The 16,369-nt window shown below is 41.6% G+C and overlaps 1 long non-coding RNA gene across 1 annotated transcript in view; it reads right to left on the bottom strand.

Moving 5' to 3' along the window:
* The window catches only part of LOC113459778 (uncharacterized), a 572,931-nt gene that overhangs the window by 412,551 nt on the left and 144,011 nt on the right, over positions 1-16,369 (bottom strand). The window contains exon 4 of the long non-coding RNA XR_012581053.1: positions 6,895-6,999. This is a non-coding gene — a long non-coding RNA (uncharacterized LOC113459778). The remainder of the gene's footprint in view (positions 1-6,894; positions 7,000-16,369) is intronic.

Below are 16,369 nucleotides of genomic sequence, written 5' to 3'. Positions count from 1 at the left end.
AAGTGCCTCATGTCTTTCAGCAATGCACGTACTAAGGACAACATTTATACACCAGCAGCTCATTAAGTAATTTGATGCCACATGATTACCCCACTCCCCTCTGCCCTAATGAGCAATTACTTCTTCTGATGACTGATTCTTTTGAACAGGGAAAATAGGAAAATGTTTGCCATGCAGAAATGGCAGAGATCCATAGGTGTGAGGTTATCAGCTGAAAACCTATTACTTTTTACGAACATCAGCAAACACTCCTCAGGCCACAGTGACTGAGGCCCTCCAGTGCATTCTTACAAGTCCATGGGAAAGCACCATAGGAACTGAGACCTGTCTTCTCCCTGCACACCAAGAGGCACATCTGAGTATGCTTTTTTGAAAAGCTATACAGAATTAACTATTTTTATAATAAGACACTTAGGGGGATTTTAAATAATTTAAAAAAAAAAATTGGTAACTCAGAAGGAATGAGTAAGGTCATGGTAGTTTCTGAACCCCTAACTTAACAAATTAATCCATCAGAACATGAAAGTTAAACATATCTCTAAGTCCTACTGACTTGATGAAGATTCAGTTACAGGTTTAAAGGGGAAAGGGAAAAGATCATGATTTTTGTGCACAAGGAATCCATTCCTCCTGTTTGAGAAGGAGTATAGGTGTTAGATTAAAAAAAAAATGCAAGAACACATGGCACACACAGAGAAGATACCTGACATCAAGGTGTTCAGGAAAGCTTTTAAATTTCCAAGGAAAAAAGTGATCACCTGTGTGGCATACTGATAATAGCAAAGAGTAGGATGGAATACAGCAGGATGCAGGAGCAGGTACAGGTAGGGATCCAAATGGAGTGGTAGAGCTGCAGCATTTGCTGCAAGGAGGGAAGCAGCAGACTTTGGAGTCTGTATTAAGGTTCCACAAACAGTCTTGGCAGAAATAAATAACAGGTAACTGCAAGGGCATTTCATTCGTGACATTAAGTCATTAGACTGATTATGTGTCCATCTGCTCTGCTTTGCAAATTGGCCTTCTGTGAGCATTAGCAATCATAAACCCGGATATATTGTGACAGAGGCTAGGAAATACATGTACAAACAGTCACGAGCACGGCCCTGAGAGCATTACAGCTACTCAGTGTCATAAACACTAATGACCGAATCATGCAATTAGCTGACTGCAAGTAAGCACCTTCAGAGAAAACAGAATACACGACCTACATCGAGGAAAGAAAGGAGTTTTCAGTGTAAATATGTGTAAAGGCCTTTAGTCTATCAGACAGAGAGAGCTGTCAGTGAGGAGAGGGCTCAGCACTATAACTGTTTATCAGCACCACCACCTTGGCATCACTTCTCACTTGCACAGTGGATTCCATTACCAGTCATTGGCTCTGCTTCTCCTTCCACTCACAGGTCTGAAATGTGCTTGTGTCCGTGCAGTAAAATGTAGCAATACCAAAGCATTGCAAAGTATGCTGTGACCCTGCCCTGAAACAGGGGCTCCTCTGCTCCAGAGATACACCCCCTTTGCCCTCTCCTTTGTTTATACGGGACCAAGAGTCCTGTTCTATGTTTGCATCAGCTCAGGGAGCCAAATCCATTCCTGCTACCCTCACAGGGAAAAGCTTGGTGCAGGTGTTTAAGATTCAAATGAAAACCGTGTTCAAGGAGTTATAAATCCTCTGCATGTCAAGGAAGGAGAACCCCTCCAAGAGCCATTTAATGGTTTGTACATGATGACAGCTGATAGTTGAATTATTTACAGAGTGAGCAGTTGTACTGTAACAGTATTTTTGTTAGCTATATATTCATGTCAAGGGAAGCAAAAATAGTGCAGTTCTAATGGATACATTTCCGTTAGTGCATTCTATGTTTTTCTCATTCTACCCTAAGGCTATCATTAACTATGGTAACGAAGGAAATTAAAATGATTCCTGTTGCCTCTCTTCTTTATTAATATTTAATGATTTTTAATTTGAAAGCTTTAATCCATCCTTTCATAAAAAGGATAAAGCAGTAATTCTTAAAAGCCTTTTGCCAATTTTTTTTCTGTCATGCCTTTATGCAACAAATTACCAAAACCCACATAGGAATTTTGTTTCTTGTACGTACTTGCCTGTTTCATCAGTATTCAGAGAACTAATTATGGGCTATGAACCTGCACCCATCACCAGCACAAGGAGTGATTCAGTACAGCACATATGCATGTTGCTCTATAAGCAAATAATTACGTTGTTTCTTGTTCAACAAAGCATTAAAGCAAAAGCCATTTACTAAAAACTGTGCTCACTGCCAGGAATAATCTTTCTGTTATTTAAATGAGACTAATAAAGGTAGAAAACATGCAGCCTATGAGTGGTTTAGGAGGAGAATCCAAGCTTGATGGGCTTTTGTTTTCATCCAGCCATGAAAAAAGGCGAGGCAGTCATGGATTGTGGAAGTCTATCCTCTGCGGCTGGCTTGGGAGCTAAGCCCAGGCTGACCCCAACACAGACATCACTGCCTGCTGAGGGAGGGCATTGCTGGGTGCCAGAAGCAAAGCTTTTCACAGTCTCTCTAGAGATAAGCTGTCAAAATTCTGACCAAAAACCATTCACCACCCCCATCCTTATCCAGGCCTGTCACATTGTCCCTTCCCACACCGGTCTGGTCTTTGGGGTCAGCACAAGTATCTGCCTTGGTCACTTCAGAGCCACGCAGAAAACAGGTAGAGAATTGAAAAAAAAAAAAATCACTCCCCACCACCCCAGCTGAGGAGCTGAAGCAGCTCATTTTCTGATTTCACATTTCACTGATCTTCATTAAATACACTGCCCTGAAGCCTTCCAAGTACTGACCAGACATGAACTGAAATCAGAGTGGCACATATAACCCAAACTACTCTTCTCCTGGAAAGTGGTATTTGAATAACACACAGAAAACATTAGAGCATAAGAACCATTAGCTATGCCTGGTCCTTCACGTATACTGAATTTCCTCATGACACTTACCAAAATACAATTAGTCAATATTTTGGAATTTTTTTTTTAATATATTAAAAGTTTTGCATCACGACAAAAGTTTGGAACAATTCTCATCTGGATACAAATGGGCAAACTTCCTTTTCCCTAGACACAGCAGCCATAAAGTATGGAAGGCAGGTCTTTCTGAGTCCTAATCAGCGGGGCAGGGGTGGGACACACCATCTTCCAACTTCAGAGGAGAAGCTATGTGTAACAGAAGCTACAGGGTATGTTTTAACAGGCAGGGTAACTGCCTCCAACAAATATATCTGTCTGGATATTGATTTGCAAAATTCAGATCTTCTGATTCATCCACCTTTCCCACTGGAACTGTTCCATTATGTATAAACACCCACATATTTGTTTATACACACATCTTCTGCAGACAAAGAGAAGAGGAGCCTGAAGGCTGGGTCTGCTTTTGAAGTAGAGGAAAGCTGAGTCAAGTCTGCACTCTAAGAACAGCAGGATTTTGACCCACACTGGTACCTTAGCTCCCCACAGGTCACCCTGCAGACTCAGCTGCTGGGCTGCGCTGATAATGGCTGGAGTTACTTTGAACAGAACAGCTAAGAAAAGCTTCAAGTTCAATTAACTAGCTTCCATTTCATTTATCTATCTTGAGTGAAAAAAAAAAAAAACAAAAACCCCTGACTCAATTATTTCATACATAAAAGAAGCCTTTGTAGCAGGTGTAATATTCCTAAGAGGTGATTAATGAGAAATATACATCAGACCTTAACAGGAATGAGGCTTTGATGTTACTGGATTACCTGGCGTGCCACGGAAGAATAAGATATCAAGGGATAGACTGAGCAGGCATTGCATCTCTACTGGGGGATGCTACAATTGGACAGGACACAGGCTCCTGGGCTGTTGTATTCAACCCAACAGGCAAACACACAACAGGACACCCATAACCCACAGAGCCAGGTTCCCCCAGCTCTGCCCAGAGAGGACCCACCTCCTGCTAACTATGGTGGGCTTTGGCTCCAGGGGATTTACTTCAGCACCAAACCCTGTTGGGTTTCACAGTCCTTAAGATAAACTAAACAACATTCTAAACAACAGCTAAGGTAGAAATAAAATATGTTTTAAAAAGCCAGTGTCTGAAAAATATAAAGTAGGTTTTTAGTTTCTCCAGGACAGTGAACTTACCTGAACCAAGAGGATGTAAACAGATTTCCAAGAAATGTAGCATTCAGAAGAGTTGCTTGATCATTCAGTCTTTAAAATGCACAACGACAGGGGATATGTGTGTGAAGGCCATTTGATCAGGATGAGCACAGCACTACTGCACAAAATCATCATGGTTAACCAGAGGACCAACAAAAACTCCCTCTCTTTTCCAAAAGCAGAGGGAACTCCTTTTGCCTTGGGCTCTCCAACTTGCTTAAACTTAACTTTGCCATCTTTCTTTCTATTACTTGACTGGCACAGTGACAATTCTCCCACTTTGATTTATTATAGCCACAGGAATGGGAGCAACTATATATTCACACGTCTTTGCGCATATAGCAATAAGCATAGCAGGAAACACATCTTTACAATAAAACCTTTCCAAATTCAAAATAGAAAATGGCCACATTCTTCACATGCAATATCCTGGTAATGAAAGAGGTAAATGACTGAAAACTCTAACAGACAGGAAACCATACATCCTTTTTTCATTCCATGCTGTTTAAAAAGCCTACAAAACCCCCTCCAAAATACAGCTGCCTATTGCTGTATCAAAATGAATATTTTTCAAATGCAACAGCATCTGAAAGGCTAAAAGTGTTCTCTTGTTTCAGGCTCAAAAGTGATTTTCATAGTTGAGTATATTACTACTGCATAGTTGAGTTTATTACTACTGTTTAACAAGGGAATAAAAGCATTTTCTGAGTGAACATCTAATCCCCTGTGTGAGAGCCAGTAAAAATGAACCAAGACACCAGGCCCCAAGGAAAGCAGGTAGGGCTGCCATGCTCCAAGACAGTTCTTGAGCACTTCCCATAAATTACCAACATTGTGCCATGCCTTTATGCACCTACTGCAAAATGATTCAACTCTGTGCATTATATCTATTTGTACTTGAACCTGGCTTAAGTTCATGTGAGTTTGGGAGGGTTGTACTTGCTAAAAACATTAACAAAATATTAATACCCACCGGCTGGCTGAGATTAAATCTTAAACATAAACTGATGGCATGGGGGCAAGGGGCAAGAAGGAAAAAAAAAAAAAAAAAAGAGGAGGACAAGGAAAAGAAATGAACTTTGTACAGCAGAACATGATGAAAAACTTATCACTGAAGCATCACCTTGAAACACCAACACCTGCCCTGTCAAACCCTGTTTAGGAACTGCACACGGAAGTGACTAATATTGTACTCATTGTGGACAATGCTTTCCAACAAAAATGTGAAATGCGTGTGTTGATTTTTCACTGCAACAGGAATGTGCTTTGATCTGTTTCTCAATGTATTAGAATGATTATTGCATAGAGGTCTCTTTGCAATGTAAGAAAGAAGCAGTTTTAAACAGAGAATACCAAAATTAAAATCTCCCTTTATGTACACGGTTTCCAGCAGTATTGCAAACACCCTACACAGTTCAAACCCAGTCTAGACACCAGTGCTCTGCAGAAGCAGGGAATGCCTGTACTGGTTTAAGCTTTGATCCTCCTGACAAATTTGCTAACAAGAGAGTTGACTGCTGCCTGACTGCTGTTATGGATGTTTGTGAACCCCATTAATTTGCCCAGCTTAAGTAACAAGAGAGATTTTGACATTTACCTGTCAAGAGACCACAGGGTTTTCACTGGAAGAGAAGAGGCTTTCACCTCAGAGCTCCACATATAAAAAAACTTTAACAAATTTCCAATTTAACAAATTGGATACACCCAAGCCTAGAATAATACCCCTCCTTGGCACCAGACACATTAGCACACTGTGTTAACCAAGAAGCTAAGGGACAGATGATACTTCTTGAAGACTGAACACCCAAAATTTTAATGTTGCTTTTATAAAAAGTATCAACTTCATGGCGTAGGTTATTGGCTGTTTTAAAATATCATAAAGGTGCAACCTAAACCCTTCTTGAAAGACCAGGACTGAGATTACAAACACCAGTTCAGTCCCCTAACACAGGTGATTTGTGGAACAGTCCTGATCAATACAACTGGGCCATCCTGAGTCTCATCTGAGTCTACTTCATCCTTGACATCCTTTACAGAGATTTAGCTGGATTTAACTAATGAGGAATTCAGTCAATTTTTTGTTTGTTTTGCTTACTAATTCTGTACATTTTAAATCTTGCTCTGGAAGTCTTAGTTTCTTCTATGTGCTTTTCACAGTAGAATTGAAGATAACCATCCAAAATAATTTTTGCAAAGAGTACTCTTTTACACAATTGCTCTTCACCAGCTTCAGTGCAAAGTCATGTGAGTTAATTTGTGGCTCTTTAACATAAAGGCTGTTTAATTTGACTTAGCTGACTTTGCAATGAAGCAGAAAAGATCATTGCATGATGAATTCCACAAGGATGAGATGACACAGTTTTTAGCATATGGAAAATAAGAAGCTGATAAGAAAATGAGGGGAAAGGCAGCACTATATTAAGTACTGCAGCTGTTCCTAGACTGGAAAAACATATTCCATGCCTACTGCACTTGAGCTTTCTTTTCCAATTGCTCCTCAAATTTACTGTACCTTTATGACAGCAGTCTTAAGAATGGGAATCATCTGAGGCCCATACAACCATTCTCACCCCAAGGGACCACTCATTAGAAACTCAGTATTTTTAAAGCAAACATGGCCCTGGTTTGTGTTATGGTTACGAGTGTCCAGAAAGTGAAAGTGGTTTAGCAAAAAGCTTATGAGAAATTTTGGGTCGAGTCACTGATCTCACCATTGTTGAGGAGCTCACCAGAGAAGGCCCGGCAAGGAGCCCATTTCCTGTGCAGAATCCAGCTGGCTGAGGGCACATCTGTCTTGTCCTGCACCTTCCCACTCAGTATTCACCTTTCACATTCTGCAAGGAACAAGGCAAACATCCCATTTCAAAATTAAATTACTTGACACACATTATTCTTTCATCCAGTAACAGGTCAGTGCTCTATACAACAAATAAACCATGCATTATTTGGAAGCTGTAAACTACAACCTTAAGCACTGCCCTAGTTCCCTCCTATTTACCTGTTCCTTTCCATCTGCCTTGAAAAAGGGAAAATGTAGTTTACAGAAATTGTTTAGCTGTATCTCTTTCCAGATTTTTAGGTGCTTGACTTCATAACATTAAAGGTGATTCTTTTCATGCCTGTGTTTGCTAGTGCGCGTGGGAGTGGGTGGAGACAGAGACCACTCACCTGAAGTTCATGTGGCTGCAGAGAGTGTTTATTCTCCAACTCTTCCTTATAAAGAGCATTTGAAAAACCCTGTCTGGATAGCCTACTGGTCTGATCTTCATGCCCCTCAAGTCTTCGACCAGCAATATGCCCACAGCCTTAGGAAAGACGTGATTGGGCGAAGCCCCTGTCAGTCAGCCCAGGGGCTGGGTAATTTGCCTAGTACAAACTAGCTTGCTCTGTGATATGTGGCAACATCTCACCATTCTGTCCTTATAAAAATTGCAACCTGCTCTCTGTCACCCATTTGCAAGGACCCTTTGCAAACAGGGTGACAGAAGGGCAGCATGGGTTTAATTTGCACGAGAGTGTATCACTGGAGCTGCAGCATTCATGTCTAGGATCTCTTAGGCAAGAACTGAGGCTAACGTGTCACAGACTTGATGCTTAGAGGTTACAAGTTACAACTTATTGCTAAAAACCGAGAAACTACTTAACTTTTAAAACAGTTAAAGAAAAACGCAACTACTAGAAAAAATATCTGTAAACAGAAAACCAGTTTGTAAACAGGAAAAATAATTCATAAACAAATCAAGTCCTTATATGAACTGTCACTTCAAGAGTCCCAGATTTCCATGAGGTAGGTCATCATTGTTCTCTGTGATGTCTGTTGAGGAGTTATCAGGCAGATGCTGTTTGTGGTTCCGAACAGGACATAGTGTAAGCCAGACACATCTAGTAGGTATCTAATGTGTCCCATTGTCCATTGAAATGTATTTACCTTGGGTTTGGGGAGCTGAACATCATAGGATTATTGTATTGTTATATCATTGATTGAAAGACATGAGAACATTATATTCCCTAAGACTTAAAGGAGGGTGTACCTTCACCCCTACCATTTTTCCCTTTTTCTTTGTATTAATAACTAAAAATAGGAGTAAAACATGGATTTTGAACAGCATTAATAAGGTACTATTATTTAAGGTGTTGCTGAGGGGTTTTTTTCACTATGAGGACCTGAAGGAACCTTTTCCAGATGAGGCTTTCTTGTTTATCTCAAAGGAAAAAGGGGTTAGCTTTTGCAAAGTTTGCATAGAGTTATCTAGGTTTACTAATATATTTTTATCTACCAGCCAGGTTCATGGCTTGATCAGGGCCATGAACTTGTTTGGGAGGGGGCTTTCTGCATTTATATTTTTAAAGCAAGCTTTTAGTAATATCTAGTGCAAAAATATGTCTGTATTCCATGGAGGTTGGACTGGGGGCAGGGCTCTGCTCCCTGAAGTAGGCTGGAGAAGGGATGTAGGTACATCTCCTGGCACATGTGTGGCTAAGCTCCTCTGAGCTGGGAGTATATCTGTGGGGCTGGGCTGCCCAGCCTTAGGAGGAGGTGGTCTTGGCATTTCCATGGCGATGGGAAGTATGGGAAGCCCTGACGAGGAAGGTGAGGGAGCAGTCCCAGTGCCCACATGGCATGGCACCATGGCCGTGGGATTCTCACCTAGCTTGGTGGTGCAGGGAGGGATTGGAGTGGCTGCCACATGGTCTGGTCCTCCGGAGCAGGGTGGCATGGTGTACCCACTTGGATTGGTGATACGATAGGCCATGGCAGCTGGATAGTGACTCATCTTTGCACAGCAGTCTGGAGTGGGCACAGAGAATCTCAGCGCTGCCAGAGCTGCACAGATCATTGGAGCCGTGGTGGTCACCATGACTCCACATGCTGGATTGTGTAATCTGTTCTGCTGTCTCCCTGGGCATTGTTGGTAGCTGTGTCTTAGGCAGTCCTCAGATTGTCTCTGTTTGCTGGGATTCCCCCACTCGCTGGGGCTGTGCTGGTCCCCATGATTGCCCTGCAGTGGTCAGCCGCAGTTCAGTAGGGAGCGTTTTCACAGTGGCCAAGGCCAGCCAGCACCAGTGCAGGGGGGGCACAGTGAAGTGGCTGTGCTGCCACCCAGTGCAGCTTGGCAATGCAGTGTTTCACTAGCACCTTGCTCTGTGGGGGAATGTCCTGCAAGAAGAGTGTTCTGGTGTGTGCTGGCCCTGTGGCTCTGTACGGTGGGAGAATGCCGAGTCGGCATATCATCCCTGCCCAGTGCGGCTTCCTAGCTCTGCATGGAGGTTTCATGGCCCTCTATGGCTGCTCTGCCCATCCTCTTTTGCTCCCATAATTCATCTGTTTTAACAAATCCAGGACGATTCTCCATGGCTTTATAACATCGATGGCTGTGTCATTGCCAGTGGAAGCTGCTGCACATATACATCGTCCAGCCCAATGCCAAATCAATAAGTGTAATGATGTTCCTTCGGACACATCAATTTCATGGCTCTTGCAACATGTGAGCAGGGCTTGCAGAGCCCAGTCATCGTAATGAATCACTCTTTTATTAAGAAAGGAAGTCCATACCTAAGAATGGGGTCTTCTGGTGCTGAAGTCCAGGTCCCCATAGTCCTGATGGCGATTACAATCAGCAAAAACAGGGTTGGAAACTCCACAGCACTCTCTGCTTTCAGCTCAGGGGAATTTCACTGCAGGTTTCCACTGCCCGCAGTAGTTCCACTGCAATACCATTATTTACCCATCATTTCTGGCTCTGATGCCATGTATTCTGGCTCTAACACCAAAGTCCCAGTTCTGACACCAAAGTCTCAGCTATTATGCTGAAGTCCTGGCTATTACGCTGTTTGTTCCAGTTCTGACACTGAATTCCCAGCTCTACACTGTTTGTCCCAGTTCTGACACTGAATTCCCAGTTCTAATGCTGAATTCCCGTCTCCACACCATTTATCCTGGTTCTGACACCGTATTCCCAGCTGTTGAACTGACGTCCCATCTGTTACACCGTTTGTTTCCCTTGCTCTGTGTGCTGACTCGGATCATGTCGGAGTCACCACATGTGAGTGAGTGGGGGAGTGGGTTGGCAACAGAGACCACTCACCCAATGTTCATGTGGCAACAGATATCATTTATACTCCAGCTCTTCCTCATAAAGGGCATTTGAAAAGCCCAGTCTGGATAACCTATTGCTCTGATCTTTATGCCCCCCAAATCTTGTACCAGTGATATGCCTGCAGCCTTAGGAAAGACGTGATTGGACGAAGACCCTGCTAGTCAACCTGGTTAATTTGCCTAATACTAGGGGCTGGTTAATTTGCCTAGTACAAGCCAGCTTGTACTGTGATATGTGGCAACATGTGTTCTTTATGTTGTGTCCACTAACAATTATATATTTAAAGAATTAATGGTTAGAACATTAATATGTTGCTATTAATACATTATCTAGTTCCAAACATCTTTTAATAAACCAAAATGGTATTTTATGAGGCACAATTAAAAGTCACCATGTCTGACAAATGTGATAAATTTATAATCACAATCTTATTATAATTAAAACAGAAATACTGACATCAAAAACCTATATCCAACATTCTCAATAATCTCTAATTAGTCCATTTGCAGCAGCTTTTTACTGTTGTCTAGTAAAGCTTGCACTTCTGTTTAAAAATGAATTAATTTTGCAGTGTGTGCAATAAATTTGAAGCTAGAAACCACACACTGATCAGGAACAAAAGGTGATTCAGTGAGTGCAAAGCATCAGACTACTGCCATGCCTTCTCACCTTTTTCTGAGATGCTTTTGAAATGAGAGTCCTGCAGCTACAGGGAGATGCTGCAGGAGATCCTGGAACACCAAAGCCAGTGCAGGAAGTGACCTGGATGAGCGCTCAGAGACATGGAGCTGACACAAATAATCTTGAAGAGTGAGCTGCATCGCTAATTATGGAATTACAGTTTTGGTCAGTAATTATAGGATGCAAATTTTTGCTTTTAAGATTATTTCCGTTGCAAAGCCAGGAAGGCCTTAGCACTGTTACACCTTTCATCTGTTAATTGAGGTCATTCTGCTCCTGGACCTCTTCACTGCACATTCTGAGTGGCCTGTTAACAGAGCTAAGTGAGCAACACTGACGAGCTATTAGTCACCAGGCAATGCTGTCCAGGGGATCCAGGTCTAGACTCACTACAATTAGGGCATTACAAAAAAAACCAAGGCAATTCATGGATCATCCTGAAGATATTTGTTTTGGTGTCCAACAACCTGTTGAGTCACCAAAGCAGTTTTCTTATCGCAGCAGTTTTCTGGTTCCATGGAGTCAGGTATGCACTCATGGATAACACTTGTTCAGGGGAGATGCACGTAAGTGCATGAATTTCTCTACTACGACCTTATTCTATCATGTAAAGCTTCCAAGTGAAACTTCAACTGCAGTGTATTTCCCCATGGCCACTGATAAGATTCTTTGAGGATCTCCAAGTGAAATAAACTGATCAATTGAGGAGCAGATCAGTATGCTAAGCATGAACAGTGCAGATTGACTTAAAATACATTTATGATTCCTTCTGGAAAGAAATGGAGTTGTAATTGAAATTTTTTCATTCACTGTCCTAAGAGAGAGAGAGAGAGAGAGAGTGAACCCTGTATGGGTGACCTACACTGCATACAACAGACTCCAGGTCACACACTGAGCAACCATATATCCATTTGGAAACTCAGATTAATTTTAAATGGGACTCTTACTTGGAGATGAAAACTTTCAGTGGAAATCCTATTAATTCACATACACCTTTCCTGAGAATCCTCGTAACAAAGATACAGGAATGTTACCCTAAGGGATTGGACCCACGCCAGAGTGTTAATTTGCAAGTTGCAGCAGAGATAAAGTCAATAAATTTCTTGTCTACCTCTGCACACAGACCGTTTTTGCAACCCCCTTTTTCCCCCTCTACTAAGAAAAGTCTAATTTAAGATAATTTGAGTGTGATTCCTATCTATACGGAAAACATAAGTTCATTGCAACTTCCAATAAGAAAAGAACAAGACATGGTCTGGAGCAACAGAAGGAAAGAGACTCCAGAAGTTTAACAGAAGAGCAATGTTTTAAGAAGGGAAAACTTCACCGTATACCTAAGATAGCACCATCCATTCAGACCTACCTGTTCAACAAAGAATTATTGAGCAGTCTAGACATTTGTCTGAGGCAGTAATTTGCCTTCTACTCTAGGAGACCTACAGGAGTTCTTAAAGATTTTACCAACATCTTAGTCCCTGTCATCCCTAGAAAATATATTTATCACTTTTCCTGTGCTGCTTTTCAGCTGCAACCTCAAATTTGCACAGCAACAAAGGAGACTGTAAGTAAGAGCTCTGAAGGCCAACCTGAACAGTGCATCTCAGTACTCACAGGTGGGAGGAGCAGGGCATCCATAGAATTACCACAGCCATGGCACTCCAAAGGAAGAGGAATGGGAGCCCATGCAGCACCTCTTTCTCTCCCAGGGTCATATGAATCCACTCTGGCTCAGCAGTGCCCTTGGTCACTGTGTTAGACCATTGAACCCAAAGCACAGGACAGTGTAACTCCAAAGAAATACACAGAAAATATAATACAAAATACATATATGTATGTATGTGTGTACATCTATGTATGTATGTATGTATGTATGTATGTATGTATGTATGTATGTATGTATGTATCTATCTATCTATCTATCTGATATAACTATATAAGAGGGTAAAAATCAGGATCCCTGAACAATCAAGGAGACAATTTCTCAGGAGGAGAGACTAAAAGTTGGATGAAACTAGTGTAAGGATGAGGAGGAGCTGGTATCCATGCAGAAAAGAACATGAAATAAAGTTTTCAGTGAGATGCCAAACTGAGAGAAATATTTATGATGTGCAATTCATCATGCAGTGAACCCATCTCAGAGGGTTGGAGCATGTGAGGGGACCAAAAAAGCACTGACTGAGGCAGCAGAGTAGCGCTGCAGAGTGGCTACAGCTCCGGTGCTGACACTTTCCAAAGTAATTTTAAGAGCAGACAGCTCCTCATGCCACCAGATTCCCTACAGTGTCTTGCTGAAGCAAGTGGAGACATGCATCACCCTCCTTTAAGCATCCACCTGTGAGAAAAGCTGTGTCAGGTGAGCAACAGGCAGCAGCAGCTCGTGTCCACAGTGATTTGTAACAAGCAGGACACAAACAGCCCTGGCACAGACTAAAAGGCTCTTCATTAGGTCTTCTAGTTGGATTTAGGGAAGGGCTCCTATCTGTTCTTGCACTACAAATCTTCATCAACTCTTGCTGAGCCAGGACACAGCAAATTTACCTCACAATGTCTGAAGGATTAAGGAGCAGGATTTATTTTATGCATACATGGGCCAGGAGAAGACCAGAAAAAACAGAAGAAAGATCCTTCATGCTCCAAAATAAGCCTTTTTCAAGATGTCAAGTGTACAGTGGGCTGATTTCCTCCATGACCCTGCATGGGAGAGAAGTGCCAAGCACAGCATGTCTTTTCTGGCTGAGTTTAAGAGCTCACCTTGCCATTTGATTTTCACAAGTGTTAAAACAGAATACCAGCCCTGATGGTCACAGTGCTTTAGTATCTGCTCCTTTGTTGATCTTGGTGGCTTCTCAAGGACTTTATTGAGTGAAAATCCTGCCTGAGGGTTTCCCCCAGCCTGAAGAAAGGAGCAGAGGTAACATTCTCAGCTGCTTCATCTCTTCTGTCTTGTAACAGCCAAGGAGAAAGAGACATTTGTGCAGACTTAGTAGGGGAAAGTCTTAATCCAAAACAAAGGTATCTCAAGGAGAAGTGTGGGAGATTTGGGAACAGGGGAGTCATTTGTTCTTCACAGACAATTATTGGCAATGAATCATTTACAAGGAGTATAATGAGACACTGGAGAGTGTGATACTGAATTAAAAATTATAGTCTTGATCTTTATCCTTCTCCATTTTCTACCTTAATAAAATTGCATGGGATTTTCCTAGATAGGAGAAGCCTTTGCTGCTAATTAAATTATCTTTACACACTTGAAGGTAAGACTATAACATTTGGAGAATGAACACACAGGAGCAGAAGGCAGCAGAATAGCAAGCCTCAACCAAGACATGATTATTTCATGGTTTTGCAACTACCAAATTGATACCTTCAGATTTTAGCTTTTATATTTTTCATATGTTTGTAGTCCTGTAATTCTTTAGTGTATAGTCCTCAACTCCACATACAGTGCTAGTAGCTACTGCTTTCTCACTTTGGTCAGAAAAAACAATTCCTCTCTATGCCTGGAAATCAACCTCACTGTCTCAGGCCTCGAGAAGTGTGAACGAAAGTGAGTTGGGGGGAGCAGATTTGGGGTAAATTACTTCATTACCTGAAGCTGTAATTGGAAGATTAACCTCCAATATACAAATGGACCAAACTTACAAAAGTGTGAAAAGTTGTGATCTATTGTCCATTTTTAAGTGTAGCCCCTGAGGGGTCTTTGTCTGCCCTAAATGTACCTGAAGATCTTCCAATAAATATAACTGCTTTTTAGTCCCTTAATTTTGTCTGACCTCTGTTTTTAGGTGGTCCTCAAAAGGCATCAAAATCCATTTCTACATGAAAAATACAGCTTTAGGGAAATATTGGTTTTAATAATGTGTATTTATGGGAGACCAAATTATCTTGTTTCAATTAGTTTGGATCAAATAAAATTGCTGGGTGGGATGCCAGGAAGAAATTCTGCTTTGAATTCAGCTGTGAACTCCTGCCTTTTACAAGCTGCAGAATGGAACTGCCACGTCCTCCTATCAAATACATAGGATCAGCTCCTAGATCTGACCAAAAACTTCCCACAGTACTTCTTCTTCTTGCCTAGCCATCACTCTGTGCCATGAGAGATGAGATCAGTCAACAAGCAGGGACAGAGTTCACCCACACTGCTGCTAGCACCGCTGGCAGCTTAGCTGAAAGAGCTCAAATTTAGCCGTAAGTGCAGCCAAAGAAGTCAACACTTTCAGTTTTCCCAAATTGGGTTTTTGAATATTTTAACTAATTGATACAATTTAGGAAGGAAAAATGGTGAAATATATAATTTTTCTACAAAACAGATATGCCAAGTGTTGCACAGCTCTGGATTTTGCCGCCAGTGGTTTGAATGACAAAATAAAGCATGATTATCACTTCCATCCACAGCCATCAGTACATGCTTGACCCATCATATTGATCTACTGCTTTTAATTTTGCTTTCTTACTTGTTGCAATCCAGAATCTTCCAAAGTACTTCTCTGTAAATGTATGCTGAATTGTTAATTTTTTTCCCCCTCCATTCTCCATATGCTTTGAGCACTGGAGTCAAATCTTTACAAACTGTTGACATGTAGGCTGGTTTAACAAATACATTCTTTCTTAATAACTTTACTTTGTCATAGTTTCTATCAGCTTATTGCCGGCCAGGGGTGTATGTACAAATCACAAACAGGATGGGACTGCTTTGGAACGTGCCTTGAGCTGCTGTATTTTCCAGCATCAGTCTCATTACATGGTTATGACAATGGGAAGATGCCAGCAGCTCACATCCCAGGGAGCAGATCAAGAACTCAATGTTACAACTCACTTTATAAGTTTTTTGCCCAATCACACAAAGCAAAAGCATACTGACAGTAGTTCTATCCAAGCGCTATAAGCACACGTACCTTTGGTTAAAACAATGCTTGCTTATTTCTAATACAATACCTATTTGTGAGCCTTAAAACATAATGCACAGAGCTCCATTATTAAGCTTCAAACTTCCTAACATCTTGCTAGATAAACTTTTCTCTCGCTTAGGGAGTTTTTCTAGACAAGTGTTAATACACAGACCATTGTTCTATTTGTTCTTGCTTTTCTACTTTTAAATAATTTTTCTGCTGACCTATCTCATGGCTATTGCTTAGCTCCAATCACAGTTCTGCTGTCTCTGAGGCCTGCCTTTTGCAGTTTTCCCAAAACCCTCTGATTTTGTGGATTCCCACATCAGTTTACCCTGGGGCCAGGATGACAAATACCTGCACACTTAAACCTCTTCCCTGGCACATTTAAACTGTCTTTCCCAAAATGCCCTACTTCCAGTAATTGACCAAGTCCCGGGCCCAGCACCGAGATCATGACAGCCAACACAGCTACTGAACACCCCCAGGAGCTCTGCATCAGGCTTTTACTGCAGCTGCCTGCCTACATGTAACAT

Source organism: Zonotrichia albicollis, chromosome 7, assembly GCF_047830755.1.
Source record: "Zonotrichia albicollis isolate bZonAlb1 chromosome 7, bZonAlb1.hap1, whole genome shotgun sequence".
In the NCBI taxonomy this organism is placed as follows: domain Eukaryota; kingdom Metazoa; phylum Chordata; class Aves; order Passeriformes; family Passerellidae; genus Zonotrichia; species Zonotrichia albicollis.
This window is presented reverse-complemented; position numbering and strand designations above follow the sequence as displayed.